Raw genomic sequence first — 23,882 nt, 5'->3', positions numbered from 1 at the left:
GAGGGAGACTAACATAGGAAAAGGTTGAGATGGAGGGAGACTAACAGAGGAAAAGGTTGGGATGGAGGTAGACTAACAGAGGAAAAGGATGAGATGGAGGTAGACTAACAGAGGAAAAGGTTGGGATGGAGGGAGACTAACAGAGGAAAAGGTTGAGATGGAGGTAGACTAACAGAGGAACAGTTTGGGATGGAGGGAGACTAACATAGGAAAAGGTTGAGATGGAGAGAGACTAACAGAGGAAAAGGATGAGATGGAGGTTGACTAACAGAGGAAAAGGATGAGATGGAGGTTGACTAACAGAGGAAAAGGATGAGATGGAGGTAGAGGGAGGCTAACAGAGGAAAAGGTTGGGATGGAGGTAGACTAACAGAGGAAAAGGTTGGGATGGAGGGAGACTAACAGAGGAAAAGGTTGAGATGGAGGGAGACTAACAGAGGAAAAGGATGAGATGGAGGGAGACTAACAGAGGAAAAGGATGAGATGGAGGTTGACTAACAGAGGAAAAGGATGAGATGGAGGTAGAGGGAGGCTAACAGAGGAAAAGGTTGGGATGGAGGAAGACTAACAGAGGAAAAGGTTGGGATGGAGGGAGACTAACATAGGAAAAGGTTGAGATGGAGGGAGACTAACAGAGGAAAAGGTTGGGATGGAGGTAGACTAACAGAGGAAAAGGATGAGATGGAGGTAGACTAACAGAGGAAAAGGTTGGGATGGAGGTAGATGTAGACTAACAGAGGAAAAGGTTGGGATGGAGGTAGAGGTAGACTAACAGAGAAAAAGGTTGGGATGGAGGTAGACTAACAGAGGAAAAGGTTGGGATGGAGGTAGATGTAGACTAACAGAGGAAAAGGTTGGGATGGAGGTAGAGGTAGACTAACAGAGAAAAAGGTTGGGATGGAGGTAGACTAACAGAGGAAAAGGTTGGGATGGAGGTAGACTAACAGAGGAAAAGGTTGGGATGGAGGGAGACTAACAGAGAAAAGGTTGAGATGGAGGTAGAGGTAGACTAACAGTGGAAAAGGTTGGGATGGAGGGAGACTAACAGAGGAAAAGGTTGGGATGGAGGTAGAGGTAGACTAACAGAGGAAAAGGTTGGGATGGAGGTAGAGGTAGACTAACAGAGAAAAGGTTGGGATGGAGGTAGACTAACAGAGGAAAAAGGTTGGGATGGAGGTAGACTAACAGAGGAAAAGGTTGGGATGGAGGAGACTAACAGAGGAAAAGGTTGAGATGGAGGTAGAGGTAGACTAACAGAGAAAAAGGTTGGGATGGAGGTAGACTAACAGAGGAAAAGGTTGGGATGGAGGTAGACTAACAGAGGAAAAGGTTGAGATGGAGGTAGAGGTAGACTAACAGAGGAAAAGGTTGGGATGGAGGTAGACTAACAGAGGAAAAGGTTGGGATGGAGGTAGACTAACAGAGGAAAAGGATGAGATGGAGGTTGACTAACAGAGGAAAAGGATGAGATGGAGGTTGACTAACAGAGGAAAAGGATGAGATGGAGGTAGAGGGAGGCTAACAGAGGAAAAGGTTGGGATGGAGGTAGACTAACAGAGGAAAAGGTTGGGATGGAGGGAGACTAACATAGGAAAAGGTTGAGATGGAGGGAGACTAACAGAGGAAAAGGTTGGGATGGAGGTAGACTAACAGAGGAAAAGGATGAGATGGAGGTAGACTAACAGAGGAAAAGGTTGGGATGGAGGGAGACTAACAGAGGAAAAGGTTGAGATGGAGGTAGACTAACAGAGGAACAGTTTGGGATGGAGGGAGACTAACATAGGAAAAGGTTGAGATGGAGAGAGACTAACAGAGGAAAAGGATGAGATGGAGGTTGACTAACAGAGGAAAAGGATGAGATGGAGGTTGACTAACAGAGGAAAAGGATGAGATGGAGGTAGAGGGAGGCTAACAGAGGAAAAGGTTGGGATGGAGGTAGACTAACAGAGGAAAAGGTTGGGATGGAGGGAGACTAACAGAGGAAAAGGTTGAGATGGAGGGAGACTAACAGAGGAAAAGGATGAGATGGAGGTTGACTAACAGAGGAAAAGGATGAGATGGAGGTAGAGGGAGGCTAACAGAGGAAAAGGTTGGGATGGAGGAAGACTAACAGAGGAAAAGGTTGGGATGGAGGGAGACTAACATAGGAAAAGGTTGAGATGGAGGGAGACTAACAGAGGAAAAGGTTGGGATGGAGGTAGACTAACAGAGGAAAAGGATGAGATGGAGGTAGACTAACAGAGGAAAAGGTTGGGATGGAGGTAGATGTAGACTAACAGAGGAAAAGGTTGGGATGGAGGTAGAGGTAGACTAACAGAGAAAAAGGTTGGGATGGAGGTAGACTAACAGAGGAAAAGGTTGGGATGGAGGTAGATGTAGACTAACAGAGGAAAAGGTTGGGATGGAGGTAGAGGTAGACTAACAGAGAAAAAGGTTGGGATGGAGGTAGACTAACAGAGGAAAAGGTTGGGATGGAGGTAGACTAACAGAGGAAAAGGTTGGGATGGAGGGAGACTAACAGAGGAAAAGGTTGAGATGGAGGTAGAGGTAGACTAACAGTGGAAAAGGTTGGGATGGAGGGAGACTAACAGAGGAAAAGGTTGGGATGGAGGTAGAGGTAGACTAACAGAGGAAAAGGTTGGGATGGAGGTAGAGGTAGACTAACAGAGAAAAAGGTTGGGATGGAGGTAGACTAACAGAGGAAAAGGTTGGGATGGAGGTAGACTAACAGAGGAAAAGGTTGGGATGGAGGGAGACTAACAGAGGAAAAGGTTGAGATGGAGGTAGAGGTAGACTAACAGAGAAAAAGGTTGGGATGGAGGTAGACTAACAGAGGAAAAGGTTGGGATGGAGGTAGACTAACAGAGGAAAAGGTTGAGATGGAGGTAGAGGTAGACTAACAGAGGAAAAGGTTGGGATGGAGGTAGACTAACAGAGGAAAAGGTTGGGATGGAGGTAGACTAACAGAGGAAAAGGTTGGGATGGAGGTAGACTAACAGAGGAACAGGTTGGGATGGAGGGAGAGTAGACTAACAGAGGAAAAGGTTGGGATGGAGGTAGAGGTAGACTAACAGAGGAAAAGGTTGGGATGGAGGTAGAGGTAGACTAACAGAGGAAAAGGTTGGGATGGAGGTAGAGGGAGTCTAACAGAGGAAAAGGTTGGGATGGAGGTAGAGGAGGCTAACAGAGGAAAAGGTTGGGATGGAGGTAGACTAACAGAGGAAAAGGTTGGGATGGAGGTAGAGGTAGACTAACAGAGGAACAGGTTGGGATGGAGGTAGAGGTAGACTAACAGAGGAACAGGTTGGGATGGAGGTAGACTAACAGAGGAAAAGGTTGGGATGGAGGTAGAGGTAGACTAACAGAGGAAAAGGTTGGGATGGAGGTAGACTTACAGAGGAAAAGGTTGAGATGGAGGTAGAGGTAGACTAACAGAGGAAAAGGTTGGGATGGAGGTAGAGGTAGACTAACAGAGGAAAAGGTTGGGATGGAGGTAGACTAACAGAGAAAAGGTTGGGATGGAGGTAGACTAACAGAGGAAAAGGTTGGGATGGAGGTAGACTAACAGAGGAAAAGGTTGGGATGGAGGTAGAGGTAGACTAACAGAGGAAAAAGGTTGGGATGGAGGTAGAGGTAGACTAACAGAGGAAAAGGTTGGGATGGAGGTAGAGGTAGACTAACAGAGGAACAGGTTGGGATGGAGGAGACTAACAGAGGAAAAGGTTGAGATGGAGGTTGACTAACAGAGGAGAAGGTTGAGATGGAGGTAGAGGTAGACTAACAGAGGAAAAGGTTGGGATGGAGGTAGGTAGACTAACAGAGGAACAGGTTGGGATGGAGGAGACTAACATAGGAAAAGGTTGAGATGGAGGGAGACTAACAGAGGAAAAGGTTGAGATGGAGGTAGAGGTAGGCTAACAGAGGAAAAGGTTGGGATGGAGGTAGACTAACAGAGGAAAAGGTTGGGATGGAGGTAGATGTAGACTAACAGAGGAACATGTTGGGATGGAGGGAGAGGTAGACTAACAGAGGAAAAGGTTGAGATGGAGGTAGAGGTAGACTAACAGAGGAAAAGGTTGGGATGGAGGGAGACTAACAGAGGAAAAGGTTGAGATGGAGGTAGACTAACAGGAAAAGGTTGAGATGGAGGTAGACTAACAGAGGAAAAGGTTGAGATGGAGGTAGACTAACAGAGGAAAAGGTTGAGATGGAGGTAGACTAACAGAGGAAAAGATTGGGATGGAGGTAGACTAACAGAGGAAAAGGTTGGGATGGAGGTAGAGGTAGACTAACAGAGGAACAGGTTGGGATGGAGGTAGACTAACAGAGGAAAAGGTTGAGATGGAGGTAGAGGTAGACTAACAGAGGAAAAGGTTGGGATGGAGGTAGACTAACAGAGGAAAAGGTTGAGATGGAGGTAGAGGTAGACTAACAGAGGAAAAGGTTGGGATGGAGGTAGACTAACAGAGGAAAAGGTTGGGATGGAGGTAGAGGTAGACTAACAGAGGAAAAGGTTGGGATGGAGGTAGACTAACAGAGGAAAAGGTTGAGATGGAGGTAGACTAACAGAGGAACAGGTTGGGATGGCGGTAGACTAACAGAGGAAAAGGTTGAGATGGAGGTAGACTAACAGAGGAACAGGTTGGGATGGAGGTAGACTAACAGAGGAAAAGGTTGAGATGGAGGTAGAGGTAGACTAACAGAGAAAAAGGTTGGGATGGAGGTAGACTAACAGAGGAAAAGGTTGGGATGGAGGTAGACTAACAGGAAAAGGTTGGGATGAGGGAGACTAACAGAGGAAAAGGTTGGGATGGAGGTAGACTAACAGAGGAAAAGGTTGGGATGGAGGTAGACTAACAGAGGAAAAGGTTGGGATGGAGGTAGAGGTAGACTAACAGAGGAAAAGGTTGGGATGGAGGTAGACTAACAGAGGAAAAGGTTGGGATGGAGGTAGAGGTAGACTAACAGAGGAAAAGGTTGGGATGGAGGTAGAGGTAGACTAACAGAGGAAAAGGTTGGGATGGAGGGAGACTAACAGAGGAAAAGGTTGAGATGGAGGTAGAGGTAGACTAACAGTGGAAAAGGTTGGGATGGAGGGAGACTAACAGAGGAAAAGGTTGGGATGGAGGTAGAGGTAGACTAACAGAGGAAAAGGTTGGGATGGAGGTAGAGGTAGACTAACAGAGAAAAAGGTTGGGATGGAGGTAGACTAACAGAGGAAAAGGTTGGGATGGAGGTAGACTAACAGAGGAAAAGGTTGGGATGGAGGGAGACTAACAGAGGAAAAGGTTGAGATGGAGGTAGAGGTAGACTAACAGAGAAAAAGGTTGGGATGGAGGTAGACTAACAGAGGAAAAGGTTGGGATGGAGGTAGACTAACAGAGGAAAAGGTTGAGATGGAGGTAGAGGTAGACTAACAGTGGAAAAGGTTGGGATGGAGGGAGACTAACAGAGGAAAAGGTTGAGATGGAGGTAGAGGTAGACTAACAGAGAAAAAGGTTGGGATGGAGGTAGACTAACAGAGGAAAAGGTTGGGATGGAGGTAGACTAACAGAGGAAAAGGTTGGGATGGAGGTAGACTAACAGAGGAAAAGGTTGAGATGGAGGTAGAGGTAGACTAACAGAGGAAAAGGTTGGGATGGAGGTAGACTAACAGAGGAAAAGGTTGGGATGGAGGTAGACTAACAGAGGAAAAGGTTAGGTTGGAGGTAGACTAACAGAGGAACAGGTTGGGATGGAGGGAGAGGTAGACTAACAGAGGAAAAGGTTGGGATGGAGGTAGAGGTAGACTAACAGAGGAAAAGGTTGGGATGGAGGTAGAGGTAGACTAACAGAGGAAAAGGTTGGGATGGAGGTAGAGGTAGACTAACAGAGGAAAAGGTTGGGATGGAGGTAGAGGGAGTCTAACAGAGGAAAAGGTTGGGATGGAGGTAGAGGGAGGCTAACAGAGGAAAAGGTTGGGATGGAGGTAGACTAACAGAGGAAAAGGTTGGGATGGAGGTAGAGGTAGACTAACAGAGGAACAGGTTGGGATGGAGGTAGAGGTAGACTAACAGAGGAACAGGTTGGGATGGAGGTAGACTAACAGAGGAAAAGGTTGGGATGGAGGTAAGAGGTAGACTAACAGAGGAAAAGGTTGGGATGGAGGTAGACTTACAGAGGAAAAGGTTGAGATGGAGGTAGAGGTAGACTAACAGAGGAAAAGGTTGGGATGGAGGTAGAGGTAGACTAACAGAGGAAAAGGTTGGGATGGAGGTAGACTAACAGAGAAAAGGTTGGGATGGAGGTAGACTAACAGAGGAAAAGGTTGGGATGGAGGTAGACTAACAGAGGAAAAGGTTGGGATGGAGGTAGAGGTAGACTAACAGAGGAAAAGGTTGGGATGGAGGTAGAGGTAGACTAACAGAGGAAAAGGTTGGGATGGAGGTAGACTAACAGAGGAAAAGGTTGGGATGGAGGTAGAGGTAGACTAACAGAGGAACAGGTTGGGATGGAGGGAGACTAACATAGGAAAAGGTTGAGATGGAGGGAGACTAACTGAGGAAAAGGTTGAGATGGAGGTTGACTAACAGAGGAGAAGGTTGAGATGGAGGTAGAGGTAGGCTAACAGAGGAAAAGGTTGGCATGGAGGTAGACTAACAGAGGAAAAGGTTGGGATGGAGGTAGAGGTAGACTAACAGAGGAAAAGGTTGGGATGGAGGTAGACTAACAGAGGAAAAGGTTGGGATGGAGGTAGATGTAGACTAACAGAGGAACATGTTGGGATGGAGGGAGAGGTAGACTAACAGAGGAAAAGGTTGAGATGGAGGTAGAGGTAGACTAACAGAGGAAAAGGTTGGGATGGAGGGAGACTAACAGAGGAAAAGGTTGAGATGGAGGTAGACTAACAGGAAAAGGTTGAGATGGAGGTAGACTAACAGAGGAAAAGGTTGAGATGGAGGTAGACTAACAGAGGAAAAGGTTGGGATGGAGGTAGACTAACAGAGGAAAAGGTTGGGATGGAGGTAGAGGTAGACTAACAGAGGAACAGGTTGGGATGGAGGTAGACTAACAGAGGAAAAGGTTGAGATGGAGGTAGAGGTAGACTAACAGAGGAAAAGGTTGGGATGGAGGTAGACTAACAGAGGAAAAGGTTGAGATGGAGGTAGAGGTAGACTAACAGAGGAAAAGGTTGGGATGGAGGTAGACTAAGAGAGAAAAAGGTTGGGATGGAGGTAGAGGTAGACTAACAGAGGAAAAGGTTGGGATGGCGGAAGACTAACAGAGGAAAAGATTGAGATGGAGGGAGACTAACAGAGGAACAGCTTGGGATGGAGGTAGAGGTAGACTAACAAAGGAACAGGTTGGGATGGAGGTAGACTAACAGAGGAAAAGGTTGAGATGGAGGTAGAGGTAGACTAACAGAGGAAAAGGTTGGGATGGAGGTAGACTAACAGAGGAAAAGGTTGGGATGGAGGTAGAGGTAGACTAACAGAGGAAAAGGTTGGGATGGAGGTAGACTAACAGAGGAAAAGGTTGGGATGGAGGTAGATGTAGACTAACAGAGGAACATGTTGGGATGGAGGGAGAGGTAGACTAACAGAGGAAAAGGTTGAGATGGAGGTAGAGGTAGACTAACAGAGGAAAAGGTTGGGATGGAGGTAGACTAACAGAGGAAAAGGTTGAGATGGAGGTAGAGGTAGACTAACAGAGGAAAAGGTTGGGATGGAGGGAGACTAACAGAGGAAAAGGTTGAGATGGAGGTAGACTAACAGGAAAAGGTTGAGATGGAGGTAGACTAACAGAGGAAAAGGTTGAGATGGAGGTAGACTAACAGAGGAAAAGGTTGGGATGGAGGTAGACTAACAGAGGAAAAGGTTGGGATGGAGGTAGAGGTAGACTAACAGAGGAACAGGTTGGGATGGAGGTAGACTAACAGAGGAAAAGGTTGAGATGGAGGTAGAGGTAGACTAACAGAGGAAAAGGTTGGGATGGCGGAAGACTAACAGAGGAAAAGATTGAGATGGAGGGAGACTAACAGAGGAACAGCTTGGGATGGAGGTAGAGGTAGACTAACAAAGGAACAGGTTGGGATGGAGGTAGACTAACAGAGGAAAAGGTTGAGATGGAGGTAGAGGTAGACTAACAGAGGAAAAGGTTGGGATGGAGGTAGACTAACAGAGGAAAAGGTTGGGATGGAGGTAGAGGTAGACTAACAGAGGAAAAGGTTGGGATGGAGGTAGACTAACAGAGGAAAAGGTTGGGATGGAGGTAGATGTAGACTAACAGAGGAACATGTTGGGATGGAGGGAGAGGTAGACTAACAGAGGAAAAGGTTGAGATGGAGGTAGAGGTAGACTAACAGAGGAAAAGGTTGGGATGGAGGGAGACTAACAGAGGAAAAGGTTGAGATGGAGGTAGACTAACAGGAAAAGGTTGAGATGGAGGTAGACTAACAGAGGAAAAGGTTGAGATGGAGGTAGACTAACAGAGGAAAAGGTTGGGATGGAGGTAGACTAACAGAGGAAAAGGTTGGGGTAGAGGTAGACTAACAGAGGAACAGGTTGGGATGGAGGTAGACTAACAGAGGAAAAGGTTGAGATGGAGGTAGAGGTAGACTAACAGAGGAAAAGGTTGGGATGGAGGTAGAGGTAGACTAACAGAGGAACAGGTTGGGATGGAGGTAGACTAACAGAGGAAAAGGTTGAGATGGAGGTAGAGGTAGACTAACAGAGGAAAAGGTTGGGATGGCGGAAGACTAACAGAGGAAAAGATTGAGATGGAGGGAGACTAACAGAGGAACAGCTTGGGATGGAGGTAGAGGTAGACTAACAAAGGAACAGGTTGGGATGGAGGTAGACTAACAGAGGAAAAGGTTGAGATGGAGGTAGAGGTAGACTAACAGAGGAAAAGGTTGGGATGGAGGTAGACTAAGAGAGAAAAAGGTTGGGATGGAGGTAGAGGTAGACTAACAGAGGAAAAGGTTGGGATGGCGGTAGACTAACAGAGGAAAAGATTGAGATGGAGGGAGACTAACAGAGGAACAGCTTGGGATGGAGGTAGAGGTAGACTAACAAAGGAACAGGTTGGGATGGAGGTAGACTAACAGAGGAAAAGGTTGAGATGGAGGTAGAGGTAGACTAACAGAGGAAAAGGTTGGGATGGAGGTAGACTAACAGAGGAAAAGGTTGGGATGGAGGTAGAGGTAGACTAACAGAGGAAAAGGTTGGGATGGCGGTAGACTAACAGAGGAAAAGGTTGAGATGGAGGTAGACTAACAGAGGAAAAGGTTGAGATGGAGGTAGACTAACAGAGGAACAGGTTGGGATGGCGGTAGACTAACAGAGGAAAAGGTTGAGATGGAGGTAGACTAACAGAGGAACAGGTTGGGATGGAGGTAGACTAACAGAGGAAAAGGTTGAGATGGAGGTAGAGGTAGACTAACAGAGAAAAAGGTTGGGATGGAGGTAGACTAACAGAGGAAAAGGTTGGGATGGAGGTAGACTAACAGGGAAAAGGTTGGGATGAGGGAGACTAACAGAGGAAAAGGTTGGGATGGAGGTAGACTAACAGAGGAAAAGGTTGGGATGGAGGTAGAGGTAGACTAACAGAGGAAAAGGTTGAGATGGAGGTAGACTAACAGAGGAAAAGGTTGGGATGGAGGTAGAGGTAGACTAACAGAGGAACAGGTTGGGATGGAGGTAGACTAACAGAGGAAAAGGTTGGGATGGAGGTAGAGGTAGAATAACAGAGGAAAAGGTTGGGATGGAGGTAGACTAACAGGAAAAGGTTGATATGGAGGTAGACTAACAGAGGAAAAGGTTGGGATGGAGGTAGAGGGAGACTAACAGAGGAAAAGGTTGGGATGGAGGTAGACTAACAGAGGAAAAGGTTGGGATGGAGGTAGACTAACAGAGGAAAAGGTTGGGATGGAGGTAGACTAACAGAGGAAAAGGTTGAGATGGAGGTAGAGGTAGACTAACAGAGGAAAAGGTTGGGATGGAGGTAGACTAACAGAGGAAAAGGTTGGGATGGAGGTAGAGGTAGACTAACAGAGGAAAAGGTTGGGATGGCGGTAGACTAACAGAGGAAAAGGTTGAGATGGAGGGAGACTAACAGAGGAACAGGTTGGGATGGAGGTAGAGGTAGACTAACAAAGGAACAGGTTGGGATGGAGGTAGACTAACAGAGGAAAAGGTTGAGATGGAGGTAGAGGTAGACTAACAGAGGAAAAGGTTGGGATGGAGGTAGACTAATAGAGGAAAAGGTTGGGATGGAGGTAGAGGTAGAGGTAGACTAACAGAGGAAAAGGTTGGGATGGCGGTAGACTAACAGAGGAAAAGGTTGAGATGGAGGTAGACTAACAGAGGAAAAGGTTGAGATGGAGGTAGACTAACAGAGGAACAGGTTGGGATGGCGGTAGACTAACAGAGGAAAAGGTTGAGATGGAGGTAGAGGTAGACTAACAGAGAAAAAGGTTGGGATGGAGGTAGACTAACAGAGGAAAAGGTTGGGATGGAGGTAGACTAACAGGAAAAGGTTGGGATGAGGGAGACTAACAGAGGAAAAGGTTGGGATGGAGGTAGACTAACAGAGGAAAAGGTTGGGATGGAGGTAGACTAACAGAGGAAAAGGTTGGGATGGAGGTAGAGGTAGACTAACAGAGGAAAAGGTTGAGATGGAGGTAGACTAACAGAGGAAAAGGTTGGGATGGAGGTAGAGGTAGACTAACAGAGGAACAGGTTGGGATGGAGGTAGACTAACAGAGGAAAAGGTTGGGATGGAGGTAGAGGTAGACTAACAGAGGAAAAGGTTGGGATGGAGGTAGACTAACAGGAAAAGGTTGATATGGAGGTAGACTAACAGAGGAAAAGGTTGGGATGGAGGTAGAGGGAGACTAACAGAGGAAAAGGTTGGGATGGAGGTAGACTAACAGAGGAAAAGGTTGGGATGGAGGTAGACTAACAGAGGAAAAGGTTGGGATGGAGGTAGACTAACAGAGGAAAAGGTTGAGATGGAGGTAGAGGTAGACTAACAGAGGAAAAGGTTGGGATGGAGGTAGACTAACAGAGGAAAAGGTTGGGATGGAGGTAGACTAACAGAGGAAAAGGTTGGGATGGAGGTAGAGGGAGGCTAACAGAGGAAACGGTTGGGATGGAGGTAGAGGGAGGCTAACAGAGGAAAAGGTTGGGATGGAGGTAGAGGGAGGCTAACAGAGGAAAAGGTTGGGATGGAGGTAGACTAACAGAGGAAAAGGTTGGGATGGAGGTAGAGGGAGGCTAACAGAGGTAAAACGGTCAGAGGTATAATTTAGTTTGGTAATGTCACTTACTCTCCTCTCCGCAGACACACACGCCATAGGTGAGGAGCAGGTGCTTATGGGATAGCTGGCTCATCATACTGGCGGCTTCAAAGAACGACTGGAGAGAAGAGAGAGAAGAGCCGTCAGACAGAGTTAAATATTGTATCGTAGGAAATGTAATCAAACATAGAAAATTAACACATTAATTGGCAAAACATTGTGCTAAATAAAATGACTGCAATGGAAGAGTCATGTCCCTTTCAAGAACCAATGCAAAAAAAACTCCCAAGTCCATCTCCTTAACACTACATGTTGTTGGCTGGAGTTGAGGAGAGGTTCTCGACCAACCTCAGAGTAGTTTCGGTGAGCCTTATCCAGGATCTTAACAAGGACGTCCATCTGGTGAATCTCTCCGTAGTCTCCCAGCTCCTTCCTCACGCCACAGAAGATCTTAGTAAACGTCCCCTGACCCAGACTGTCTTTCTGTAACACACAGGGAACACCGGGTCTGAGATCCTCTCCCCTGGTCATCCAAAAGATGTTGTGATGATGCCAACACATCCGCCCCTTATTTCAATTGTATTTGTGAGTGTTAATTTCTATGTATATTTTATTAACCTACATTATTCATGTCATAGTTGAGATCTCATGCCACCATTTCACCTGAACCAGCTAAGGAGAAACAATTCAGTCTCTGATTGAAGTCCTCTATCATGTGTGTGAGTGGCAATGTCTGCAGGTACATGCAGGTGTATGTGACCGTGTCACAGGTGAAAGAGTCATTACACCATGACAGGAATGTTAATTAATTAATTAATTTCACCTTTATTTAACCAGGTAGGCAAGTTGAGAACAAATTCTCATTTACAATTGTGACCTGGCCAAGATAAAGCAAAGTAGTTCGACACATACAACGACACAGAGTTACACATGGAGTAAAACAAACATACAGTCAATCATACAGTAGAAAAATAAGTCTATATACAATGTGAGCAAATGAGGTGAGATGAGGTAAAGGCAAAAAAAGGCCATGGTGGCGAAGTAAATACAATATAGCAAGTAAACCACTGGAATGGTAGATTTGCAGTGGAAGAATGTGCAAAGTAGACGTAGAAATAATGGGGTGCAAAGAGCGAAATAAATAAATACAGTAGGGGGAGAGGCAGTTGTTTGGGCTAAATTATAGATGGGCTATGTACAGGTGCAGTGATCTGTGAGCTGCTCTGACAGCTGGTGCTTAAAGCTAGTGAGGGAGATAAGTGTTTCCAGTTTTTTGTAGTTCGTTCCAGTCATTTGCAGCAGAGAACTGGAAGGAGAGGCGGCCAAAGGAAGAACTGGTTTTGGGGGTGACCAGAGAGATATACCTGCTGGGCGCGTGCTACCGGTGGGTGCTGCTATGGTGACCAGCGAGCTGAGATAAGGGGGACTTTACCTAGCAGGGTCTTGTAGATGACCTGGAGCCAGTGGCTTTGGCGGCGAAGTGTGAAGCGAGGCCAGCGAACGGTTGAAGAGCATGCATTTTGTTTTACTTGTATTTAAGAGCAGTTGGAGGCCATGGAAGGAGAGCTGTATGGCATTGAAGCTGCGTCTGGAGGGTTGTTAACAGTGTCCAAAGAAGGGCCAGAGGTTTACAGAATGGTGTCGTCTGGAGGGCTGTTAACAGTGTCCAAAGAAGGGCCAGAAGTTTACAGAATGGTGTCGTCTGGAGGGCTGTTAACAGTGTCCAAAGAAGGGCCAGAAGTTTACAGAATGGTGTCGTCTGGAGGGCTGTTAACAGTGTCCAAAGAAGGGCCAGAAGTTTACAGAATGGTGACGTCTGGAGGGTTGTTAACACAGTGTCCAAAGAAGGGCCAGAAGTTTACAGAATGGTGTCGTCTGGAGGGTTGTTAACAGTGTCCAAAGAAGGGCCAGAAGTTTACAGAATGGTGTCGTCTGGAGGGCTGTTAACAGTGTCCAAAGAAGGGCCAGAGGTTTACAGAATGGTGTCGTCTGGAGGGCTGTTAACAGTGTCCAAGAAGGGCCAGAAGTTTACAGAATGGTGTCGTCTGGAGGTTGTTAACAGTGTCAAAGAAGGGCCAGAGGTTTACAGAATGGTGTCGTCTGGAGGGTTGTTAACAGTGTCCAAAGAAGGGCCAGAAGTTTACAGAATGGTGTCGTCTGGAGGTTGTTAACACAGTGTCCAAAGAAGGGCCAGAAGTTTACAGAATGGTGACGTCTGGAGGGTTGTTAACAGTGTCCAAAGAAGGGCCAGAAGTTTACAGAATGGTGTCGTCTGGAGGGCTGTTAACAGTGTCCAAAGAAGGGCCAGAAGTTTACAGAATGGTGACGTCTGGAGGGTTGTTAAAGGACCTTTCAGTCATGGCTGAAGGAGAAGGAGAGTGAGTGACAGAGAGGTAATCTTACGATGACAAGATCCTCCTTGCGTATCTTGTGGAAGACCATCTGGCTGATGTTGTGTCTGTGCAGAGAGGGGACAGGGAACCTCAGCACCCTGGTTACTGCGGCACACCAACAGGTTAGACTTGTCTGCAGATACAGGGAACACAGAGACGGGGGCGTTAGGTGAGTTAGAAGTACATCATCTAGTATTATTTATAGGTCTTATTCATTAGGGCATACCGCAGCAAAAAGGTTTTAAACGCTAAAAACAAAAACAAGTGGGACAGCTTAGGTAGACCCTGAACAGGGTGTGCAAAGCTGTCAACAAGGCAAAGAATTGGCTACTTTGCAAAATCTCAAATCTCAAATATATTTTGATTTGTTTAACACTTCTTTAGTTTACAACATGATTCCATATGTGTTATTTCATAGTTTTGATGTCTTCACTATTATTATACAATGTAGAAAATAGTCTAAATAAAATAAAAACACTTCAATGAGTAGGAGTGTCCAAACTTTAGACTGGGACTGAATGTGACACAGCATAATGTTATGTACAGTACGTGTAACCTAAGTGTGTTTCTGTTGTGTTGACTATAGACAAGGGAATTGAACATCATGGTGAACATACATGACCAAAATAAACCCTCTTGAACGTTATGACCTAGATGATGATCATTTTACAAGAGCTCGGACTATAATACTGCCCCGGGACGGTAGCGTAGCCTAGTGGTTAGAGTGTTGGACTAGTAACTAAAGGTTGCAAGTTCAAATCCCGAGCTGACAAGGTACAAATCTGTCGTTTCTGCCCCTGAACAGGCAGTTAACCCACTGTTCCTAGGCCGTCATGAAAATAAGAATTTGTTTGGGGTCTGGACTAAACACACTCTCCTTTTAAACAATAGTGCATTATTTTTATATAGTTAACTAGACAAGTCAGTTGAGAACAAATTCTTATTTACAATGACGGCCTACCAAAAGGCCTCCTGCGGGGACAAGGGCCTGGGATTAAAAATACAGTAAATAAAAATATAGAACAAAACACACATCACGACAAGAGAGACACCACTATATAAAGAGACCGAAGACAACAACATAGCATGGCAGCAACACATGACAACACAGCATGGTAGCAACACAACATGACAACATTGTTCATCAAACTACTGTGAGAATATAGACTTAGTGTTGAGTGTGGCTGGAGAGCTGGAGTCAGCCCACAGTTTATGATATTGTTTAATCACAAAACACAGCTATGACCCTTATTCCCTGACCTCCTCACCTTTCGCTTTAGGCGGGCAGCACTTGGTGAACTGGAAGATGTGTCCGTCAGAGCGCAGAGCTTCCTTCTGGTAGCGGTGGAGCAGCTCCCTCAGAGAAGCAAAACTCTTCGTGGCCCCAGAGAGGATGTAGTCTCCTGATCCGTCTTCACTATCTGGCAGTGCTTGTACTCAACTAGGCTGTCACACTGCAGGGGACACAGATCAGATATGCACCCTACCACTCCCTATTGGTCCTTACCCTTCAAAGTTTGTAGATATGTAAGGTGTTAGAAATATGGTGAAAGCTGCACCAGTACGCCTGCATACCTATCAGACCCGTTCAGATCTGGAAACACTGAAGGGTCTGGACTAAACACACTTAGCAGCATGTCTTTCAACAACCTGTATGGTATTATACTCACGCCCACTACAAAGACAGGAAGTATTTGTTGTAGTCCTTAGGGCTGCTACGGAGGATGTACAGACCCTTTTGATTCCCAGACCGCCGCAGCTTACCGATAGCAAAGTCCATCCTGAGGATAGAGACAGAACAGATATGGTCAGTCATAGTCGTACTGTGCGTGCGTATATATGTGCGTATATATGCGTATATATATGCGTATATATATGCGTATATATGCGCGTGTATATGCGTATATATGCGTATATATATGCGTATATATATGCGTATATATGTGTCTGCCGTATATATATATGCGTATATATATGCGTATATATGCGTATATATGCGTATATATATGCGTATATATATGCGTATATATATGCGTATATATGCGTATATATATGCGTATATATATGCGTATATATATGCGTATATATGCGTATATATATGCGTATATATATGCGTATATATATGCGCGTATATATATGCGTATATATATGCGTATATATATATATATATATGCGTGCTATATATGCGTATATGCGTGCTATATATGCGTATATATATGCGTATATATGCGTATATATATGCGTATATATATATGCGTATATATGCGTATATATGTGTGTATATATATGCGTATATATATGCGTATATATATGCGTATATATATGCGTATATATATGCGTATATATATGCGTATATGCGTGATATATGCGTATATATGCGTGTATATGCGCTATATATGCGCGCGTATTATATGCGTAACTCTCTTTTGTCTCTCTATCTGCGTATATATATGCGTATATATGTGCGTATATGTGCGTATATATATGCGTATATATATGCGTATATATATGCGTATATATATGCGTATATATATGCGTATATATATGCGTATATATACTGCCCCTTATATATGTGCGTATATATATGCGTATATATATGCGTGCCTATATGCGTATATATATGCGTGCTCTATCTGCGTATCTCTGCGTGTATATATGCGTCTCTCTCTCCTATATATATGCGTCTCTATATATGCGTATATATATGCTCTATATATGTGCGTATATATCTGCGTATATATGTGCGTATATATATGCGTGTATATGCGTATATATGTGCGTATATATATGCGCGTATATATATGCGTATATATGTGCGTATATATGTGCTTGTATATGTACAAGTTAGTGATGAGGGGTTGACAATTTATATCCGGCGGGACAAAGCGGGTTTAGGTCATGACAATTTGCGGATTGAATAAAAACAGAAGACAATGCCTTTAAAAATGCATAAATGTGCAATTTATATCTATAGGCTACATGAAATTATTTTAGATGATCTGTCATTAGTGCTTAAGCCTAAACTTTAGAGCCTAACAGTACGTCCGCCAAATAGCCGACACGCCAATCCCCAAATAGCCGACACGCCAAATAGCCGACACGGACACCTAAAATAGTTTATTTAGTCTTCTAGGGCAACATATCTAACATATCAGGCAAAACAAGTCCTGCACCCGCTATCAAATCGTTACGCCGTCTCCGACTAGCCAACTGTTGTGCATTTTCGATATTAGCGGGTTAGGGTGCAGGCCTCAGATTGTCATGTTATCACATATAGGTTGGGCGGTTGCGGATGGGTGAACAAACCTGCTGAGCCACACACCCCTAGTACACGTGTCTATGTGTGTGTGGATGTTCTTGTGTTTGTACAGTATGTGCCTAGTCTAGACTTACGAGACTGGACCATGGCAGTAACTCTGAATGGCCTCCAGCAGCCTAGGGGGCGCCACCTCTTTACACAGGAAGTGGTGAGCGTCGGCTATGAACCGGTAGTAGCCATCCACCAAAGACACAAAGGACAGAGCCTCCGACAGGGAACGGAACTCCAGCTCCTGTGTAGCAGAGAGAGATGGAGGAGGATAAGAGGAGGTGGATCAGTCCTCTGTTACGCATAATACATGAGACATGTTCCTGTTCTGATCTAACATATCAGCTGGTCTGAGTCTAAAATGTCACCCTGTTCCCCTACAAAGTGCACTTCGCCCTATGGCCCTGCTCAAAAGTAGTGCACTATATTGGAAATAGCTTGTCATTTCAGATACAAATTATGTCCTTGTCCCTGTCTGAGTTATGAGGTTAGCAGAGTCATCGTACCAGAGTCTGACTGTCCTGTCTGTTGATGGTGACGATACGACTCTCGATAGAGCCATCCTTGTTGGCTTGTTTGATGCTGATGTCAATAACTTCAGGAAATCACAGTACATCTGGAAACCCTATAGAGAGAGAGAGAGAGAGTAAGAGTAGTAGCAGCCACCCTGAATGCACAACCGTTTCAAACATCCTTTCTCTGACTCTCTACGACATTATTACAGGAGACTATTTGAACACATGACTAACTCGAGCCTTTGTGGTTGTCTCAACAGGTCATATGTGCTTTCAGGAAGAAAGATAAAAGGAGAAGACGAGAAGGAAAAATACGAAAGAAAAGAACGAGACAACAAGGAACAAGAATAAAAGGAAGAGAGTGAAAGAAGAATAGAAAGAAAACGCTACTTCTCCCCTACCTTCTCTGCCTCCTTATCCTCCTCCCGGGACCACTGGATGCCGTTGTTTCCTGTGACGACAATGGTGACCTCTCCTTCCAAGGACTCAGTGACACGGAAGCACTCTGAGTAGAAGGCTGGGTGCAGCGTCTCAGGTTTACCAGGTATTTGAGCTTGAGTCACGAGCCGTGGCTTTACACTGGCTGAACTGCTGGATGAACTTCCTGGGCGATGGCGGATCCTCTTCGGGTCACAAAATGGTACTCTTGGATATGGGCACGTATGTCCTTGGGCAGGAGCGACTTATAGCTAGGGAGGAAGGTGAAAGAATTTGTTTAGTTACAATTGGGTCCATTACATACTAGCATCAATAGCAGCAAAGAGCTGAGATTATGTGATACAACAAACACTAATACAATTTTAAGAACATGGGCTGGGGTGATTAGAAGTGAGGCGAAGTGGATTCATTGGAGTGAGCGGGAGTGAATGGGTAAAATGGCAAGCAGAGTAAATGGCAAAAATGGAGTAAATGTAAAGTAGATGCAATAAAGCAAGTAAATGGAGTAAATGGCAAGCGAATTAATGGCAAAGCGAATTAAATGTGAAAACTAAAGTAAAGTAAATGGCAAGCGGAGTAAATGGCTAAAGTAAATGGAGTAAATGCAAGCGTAATTAAATGGCAAACTAAAGTAAATTAAATAAGCAAACGCTAAAGTAGGTAAATGGCAACAAAGTAATTAAATGTAAGCAATTAAATGCAGAGATGAGTAAATGGCAAAGATAAATGGAGTAAATGCAAAGCAAGTAAATACTGGTAAATGTAAGCAGATAAATGGCAAAGTAAGTAAAATTAAATGGCAAAGCGGAGTAAATGTAGTAAATGGAGTAAATGGCAAAGTAAATGGGTAAATGGCGAGGTAAATGAATTAAATGGCGAAAGTAAATGGAGTAAAGCGAGTTGAATTGAAGTAAATGCGAAAGTGAATTAAATGGCAAAGTGAATAGGTGGCGAGAGTAAATGGAGCTTAATGTAAAGCGAGCGAATTAGGGCAAAAATGAATTAAGTAAGCGAAAATGGGTAAATTAGGTAAGCGAGAGTAAATGGATTAAATGGCAAAGTAAATTAGGTAAGCGAGAGTAGAGTAGAAAGGTCGTGCGAAGCGGGTAGGTAAGCGAGAGATGAATTAAATGTAAGCGAGGTGAATTAAATGTAGGTAAAAGCCCAGGAGTAGATGAATTAGGTAAGCGAAAGCGAATAAATGCGAGAATGGATTAGATGCGAGGTAAATGGAGTAAATAAGCGAAAGCGGAATTAGAATAAAGCGAAAGTGCAGGTAGATTTGAAGCAAAGTAAGTAAATGGCAAAAATTAGGTAATGCGCAAAGATAAGTAAATGCGAAAGTGGAGTAAAGTGAGCGAGAGTAGATGAATTAAGTAAGCGAGGTAAATGGAGTAAAGTAAGCGAAAGTGGATTAGATAAGCGAAAGTAGAGTAAATGGCGAAGTAGATGAAGTAAGCGAAAGTAGATTAAGTAAGCGAGCGTGAGATTGAAATAAGCGAAGTGAATTAAGTAAGCGAAGTAGAATGAAGTAGAGTCAGAGATAGATAAATAAGCGAGAGTGAATTAAGTAAGCGAAGTAGAAATGGATAGTAAGCAAAGTGAAGTAGATGAATGTAGCGAATGTAAAAGCGAGCGAATTAAATAAGCGAAAGCGAATTAAATAAGCGAAAGCGAATTAAGTAAGCGAAAGCGAATTAAATGGTAAAGTGAATTAAATGGCGAAAGCGAATTGAAGTAAGCGAAGCGAATTAAATGGCGAAAGCGGAGTAGAAGTAAGCGAAGCGGAATTAGAAGTAAGCGAAAGCAGATTGAAGTGAAGCGAAGCAGGTAAATGCGAAGTCGATGACGAAAGTGAATTAAATGGCGAAAGTGGGTAAATGTGAGTGGGTTAGGTAAGCGAGCGTAAATTAAATGCAGTAGCATGAAATGTGCGGTAGATTATGGCAAAGTAAGTGAATTGAAAAATGGGCGAATGGCAAAGTGAGATTAGGTAAGCGAGCGGACAAATGTAAGCGTAGTGGGTAGAAATGAGCGAAGATGGAGTAGATAGCAAAGTAAATTGAATAAGCAAAATAGAGTTAAAGCGAGCAAAGTGAATTGAAGTAAATGCGAGCATCGTCTGAAGTAGCGAGGTAGATCATGAAAATGGAAATAAATAGTGAAAGTAAATGGCAAAGTGAGCGAGCAGAGTAGGTAAATGAGAGTGAATTAAATAAGCGAGAGTGAATTAAATGGCAAGCGAGCGTGAATTGAAGTAAATGCGAGTAGATGAATTAAGCGAGGTAAATGGCAAAGCAATTAAATGGCAAGCGGATTAAATGGCAAGCGGGAATAAATAAGTAAAGTAAAATGGAGTAAATGAAAGTGAAATTAAATGTAAAAACAAAAACAGAGTAAATGGCAAAGTAAATGGATCGTAAATGGCAAAGTAAATGGAAGTGAGCGAAAGGAATTAAATAAGCGAAAGTAAATGGAGTAAATGCAAAGTGAAAGTAAATGGGTAAACAAAAGCGAAAGCGAATTAAATGGCAAAATGAATTCGATGACGAAAGTAAATGCGTAGGTAAATGCGAGAGCGAATTAAGTAAGCGAGATAGCGAAGTAAATGGTAAGCGAAGTGAATTAAATAAGCAAAGAATAAATAAATGAGAGTGAATTAAATGGCAAAAGTGAATCGGAGTCAAAGTAATTAGGTAAGCAAAAATGCGTCGTAAATGGCAAAGTAAATAAATGCGAAAATGGGTAAATAGGCAAAAATGGAGTAAATGGTAAGCGTCGTCATCGCAAATGGCAAAATAGCAAAATGGAAATAGGTAAATGGCAGAATAAGTAAATGTAGCAAAATGGGTAAATGTAAAAATAAATTAAATGTAAGTAAAATGAATTAAATGTAAGTAAATGGGTAAATGTAAGCGAATAAATAAGCAAAAATCGATGCGTCATAAAAATCGGCATCGTAAATGGAGTCAAGTAAGAAAATGCGATTAAATGTAAGCAAATGTAATGGAGTAAATGCGAAGTAAATAAATGGCAAAATGAGTAAATGGCAAAGAATAAGTAAATGTGAAGTAAATTAAATGGCAAAAATGTAAATGTAGTAAATGGGTAAATGGCAAATGGAGTAAATGGCAAAGTAAATAAAAAGCAAAATGGAGTAAATGGCAAAAATGGGTCGTAAATGGCAAGCGTAAAATTAAATGGCAAAAGCGTCGTGGCAAAATGGTAAATGGTAAGCGAAAGTGAATTAGAATGGCGAGATAAAGTAAGTAAAAAGCGAGAGTGAATTAGAGTAAGCGAAAGTGAATGAATTAGGTAAGCGAGAGTAGAATTAGATAAGCAAAGCGAATTAGATGTAAAGCGAATTAAGTAAGCGAAAGCGAATTAAATGTAAGCGAATGAAGTAAAGCGAAGTAGATGTAAGCGAAAGCGGATTAAGTAAGCGAAAGCGAATTAAAGTAAGCGAGATAGTGAAATGTGAGCGATAATTAAGTAAGCGAGATTAAATGGCAAAGCGAATTAAAGTAAGCGAAAGCGAATTAAATGGCAAAGCGAGTAGAAGTAGCGAAAGTAGAGTAATGGCGAAAATGGGTAAATGACGAAAGTGAATTAGATGAGCGAGCGTAGATTAGAATAGCGAAGTGAATTAAATGACGAGGTAAAGTAGAATGTGAAGTAAATGAAAGCGAGAGTAAATTAAGTAAGCGAAGTAGAATTAAATGGATAAGCGAAGTGAATTGAATAAGCGAAAGCGAATTAAATGGCAAGCGAATTAAATAGCAAAAGCGAGTAAATGTAAGCGAATTAAAGTGAAAGCGATAAATGTAGCGAATTAAATGTAAGCGAATTAAATGTAGAAAGCGAATTAAATGTAAGCGGATAAATGGCAAAGCGGAGTAAACGAAGCGAATTAAATGGCGAAGCGAATTAGATGAAGCGAATTAAAGTAAGCGAAAGCGGAGTAAAGTAAGCGAGAGATAATGTCATGAGTAAATTGATAAGGCAAAGTAGATTAGGTAAAGTGGCCAGCGAATTAGATGAGCGAAAGTAATTGAAATGAACGAAAGTAAGTGAAGTAGCAAAGTAAATTAGAGTAGCGAGAGTAGATGGATAAGCAGCGTAAATGAGAGGCAGAGTGAGAGTAAATGATAGTGAGCTAGATGCGAGTAGATGAGTAAGCGAGAGTAGATTCGTGAGCGAGTGAATTAGGTAAGCGAGCGAGATGAAATGAAAGCGAAAGCGATGAATAAAGTGAATAAGCGAAGTAAGTAGAAATGAATTAGTAAGCGATAAGTGAATTAGAGTCAAGCGAGAGTAGAGTAGATAGAAGCGAGAGTGAAGTAGATGCAGCAAGCGAGCGTGAGTTAAATGGCGAGAGTGAATTGATGAAGCGAGCGTGAATTAAGTGAAGATGCGAGATTAGATAGTAAGCGAGGAAGTGGATTAGGTAAAGGCGAGCGGATAGGTAAGCGAAGTAGATTGAGTAAGCGAAAGTGAATTAGGTAAGCGAAGTGAGTTAGTGTAGGAGTAGTGAATTAGGTAAGCGAGAGTGAATTAGGTAAGCGAGAGTGAATTAGGTAAGCGAAGTAAGTGAATTAGGTAAGCGAAAGCGGAGTAGAAGTAAGCGAGAGTAGATGAATTAAGCGAAAGTAGATGAATTAAGTAAGCGAAAGCGAATTAAGTAAGCGAAATGAAGTGAATTAGCGAAGTAAGTAAATGAGCGAAAGTAGGAGCAGATGGAAGTAGGCAAGCGAGTAATTAGGTAAGCGAGAGTGAATTAGAGTAAGCGAGTAGATGAATTAGGTAAGCGATGGATAGATGGAGTGAGAAGTAAGCGAGAGTGAATTAGATGAGCGAAAGTAGAGCATTAGAGTAAGCGAAAGTGAATTAGGTAAGCAGAGATAGGTAAATGGCGAAGTGAGAGTAAATGCGAGTAGATGAATTAAGTAGAGCAAAGTAAATGGAGTAAATGTAGAGGTAGTAAATGTGAGCGGAGTGAAGTAGGCGAAAGCGAATTAAAGATAAGCGAAAGCGAATTAAGTGAAAAGCAAAGCGAGAGTAAATGGCGAAGTAGAGTAAGTAAGCGAAAGTGAGTTAAATGGCAAAGGTAGAATGGTAAGTAGCGAGCGAATTAAATAGTAGCGGTTAAATAAGCGAAGCGGGTCAGAGTAGGCGAATGAAGCTAGGTAAATGTAAGCGAATAGAGTAAGCGAAAGCGAATTAAATGACAGAGTGAATTAAGTAAGCGAAAGCGGAGGAAATGCGAAGCGAATTAGGTAAAGCGAAAGTCGAATTAGAGTGAGCGAGGTAGATAGAAGTAAGCGAAAGTGAATTAGATAAGCGAGAGTAGAATTAGGTAAGCAGCGTGGATTAAGTGGCAGAGCGTAGATGAAAGTAAGCGAGAGTGAATTAAGTAAGCGAGTGGATGAAGTAAGCGAAAGTAGTAAATGCAAGCGAGTGAGGTAAGCGAAAGCGTAGATTAGAAGTAAGCGGTAAGTAGTGAAGTAGATGAAGCAAAAGTGAAGTAGATGAAGCGAAGCGAATTAGGTAAGCGAATGTAGAGTGGTAAAGCGAGCGAATGAAGTAAGGTAAGCGAGAAGTGAATTAGAGTAAGCGAGTGAAGTAGAGTAGCAAAGTGAATTAGATAAGCGAGTAGATGAATTAGATAAGCGAAAGTGAATGAAGTAGGTAAGCGAGCGAATTAGATGGCAAAGTGAATTAGAGTAAAGTAAATGAGTAAGTAGTAGCAGAGTAGAAGTAGAGTGAATAAGCGAATTGAAATGAGAGTAGTGAATTAGCGAGTAGATGAATTAGGTAAGCGAAGCGAATTAGATAGCGAAGTGAATAGATGAGCGAGTAGATGAGAGCGAGTGATAAGTGAGATAAGTAAATGGCAAAGTAGATAGAAGTGAGCGAAGTGAATTAGGTAAGCGAGGTAGATGAATTAA

General features: G+C 43.3%; 1 pseudogene; it reads right to left on the bottom strand.

The window, feature by feature from the left end:
- LOC127906403 (tyrosine-protein kinase JAK2-like) overlaps positions 1-23,882 on the bottom strand; it is a 100,540-nt pseudogene that overhangs the window by 22,767 nt on the left and 53,891 nt on the right.

Source organism: Oncorhynchus keta, chromosome 12, assembly GCF_023373465.1.
Source record: "Oncorhynchus keta strain PuntledgeMale-10-30-2019 chromosome 12, Oket_V2, whole genome shotgun sequence".
NCBI classification, from domain to species: Eukaryota; Metazoa; Chordata; class Actinopteri; order Salmoniformes; family Salmonidae; genus Oncorhynchus; species Oncorhynchus keta.
The sequence above is the reverse complement of the archived record's forward strand: the minus strand, read 5'-3'. Positions and strand labels throughout refer to the sequence as shown.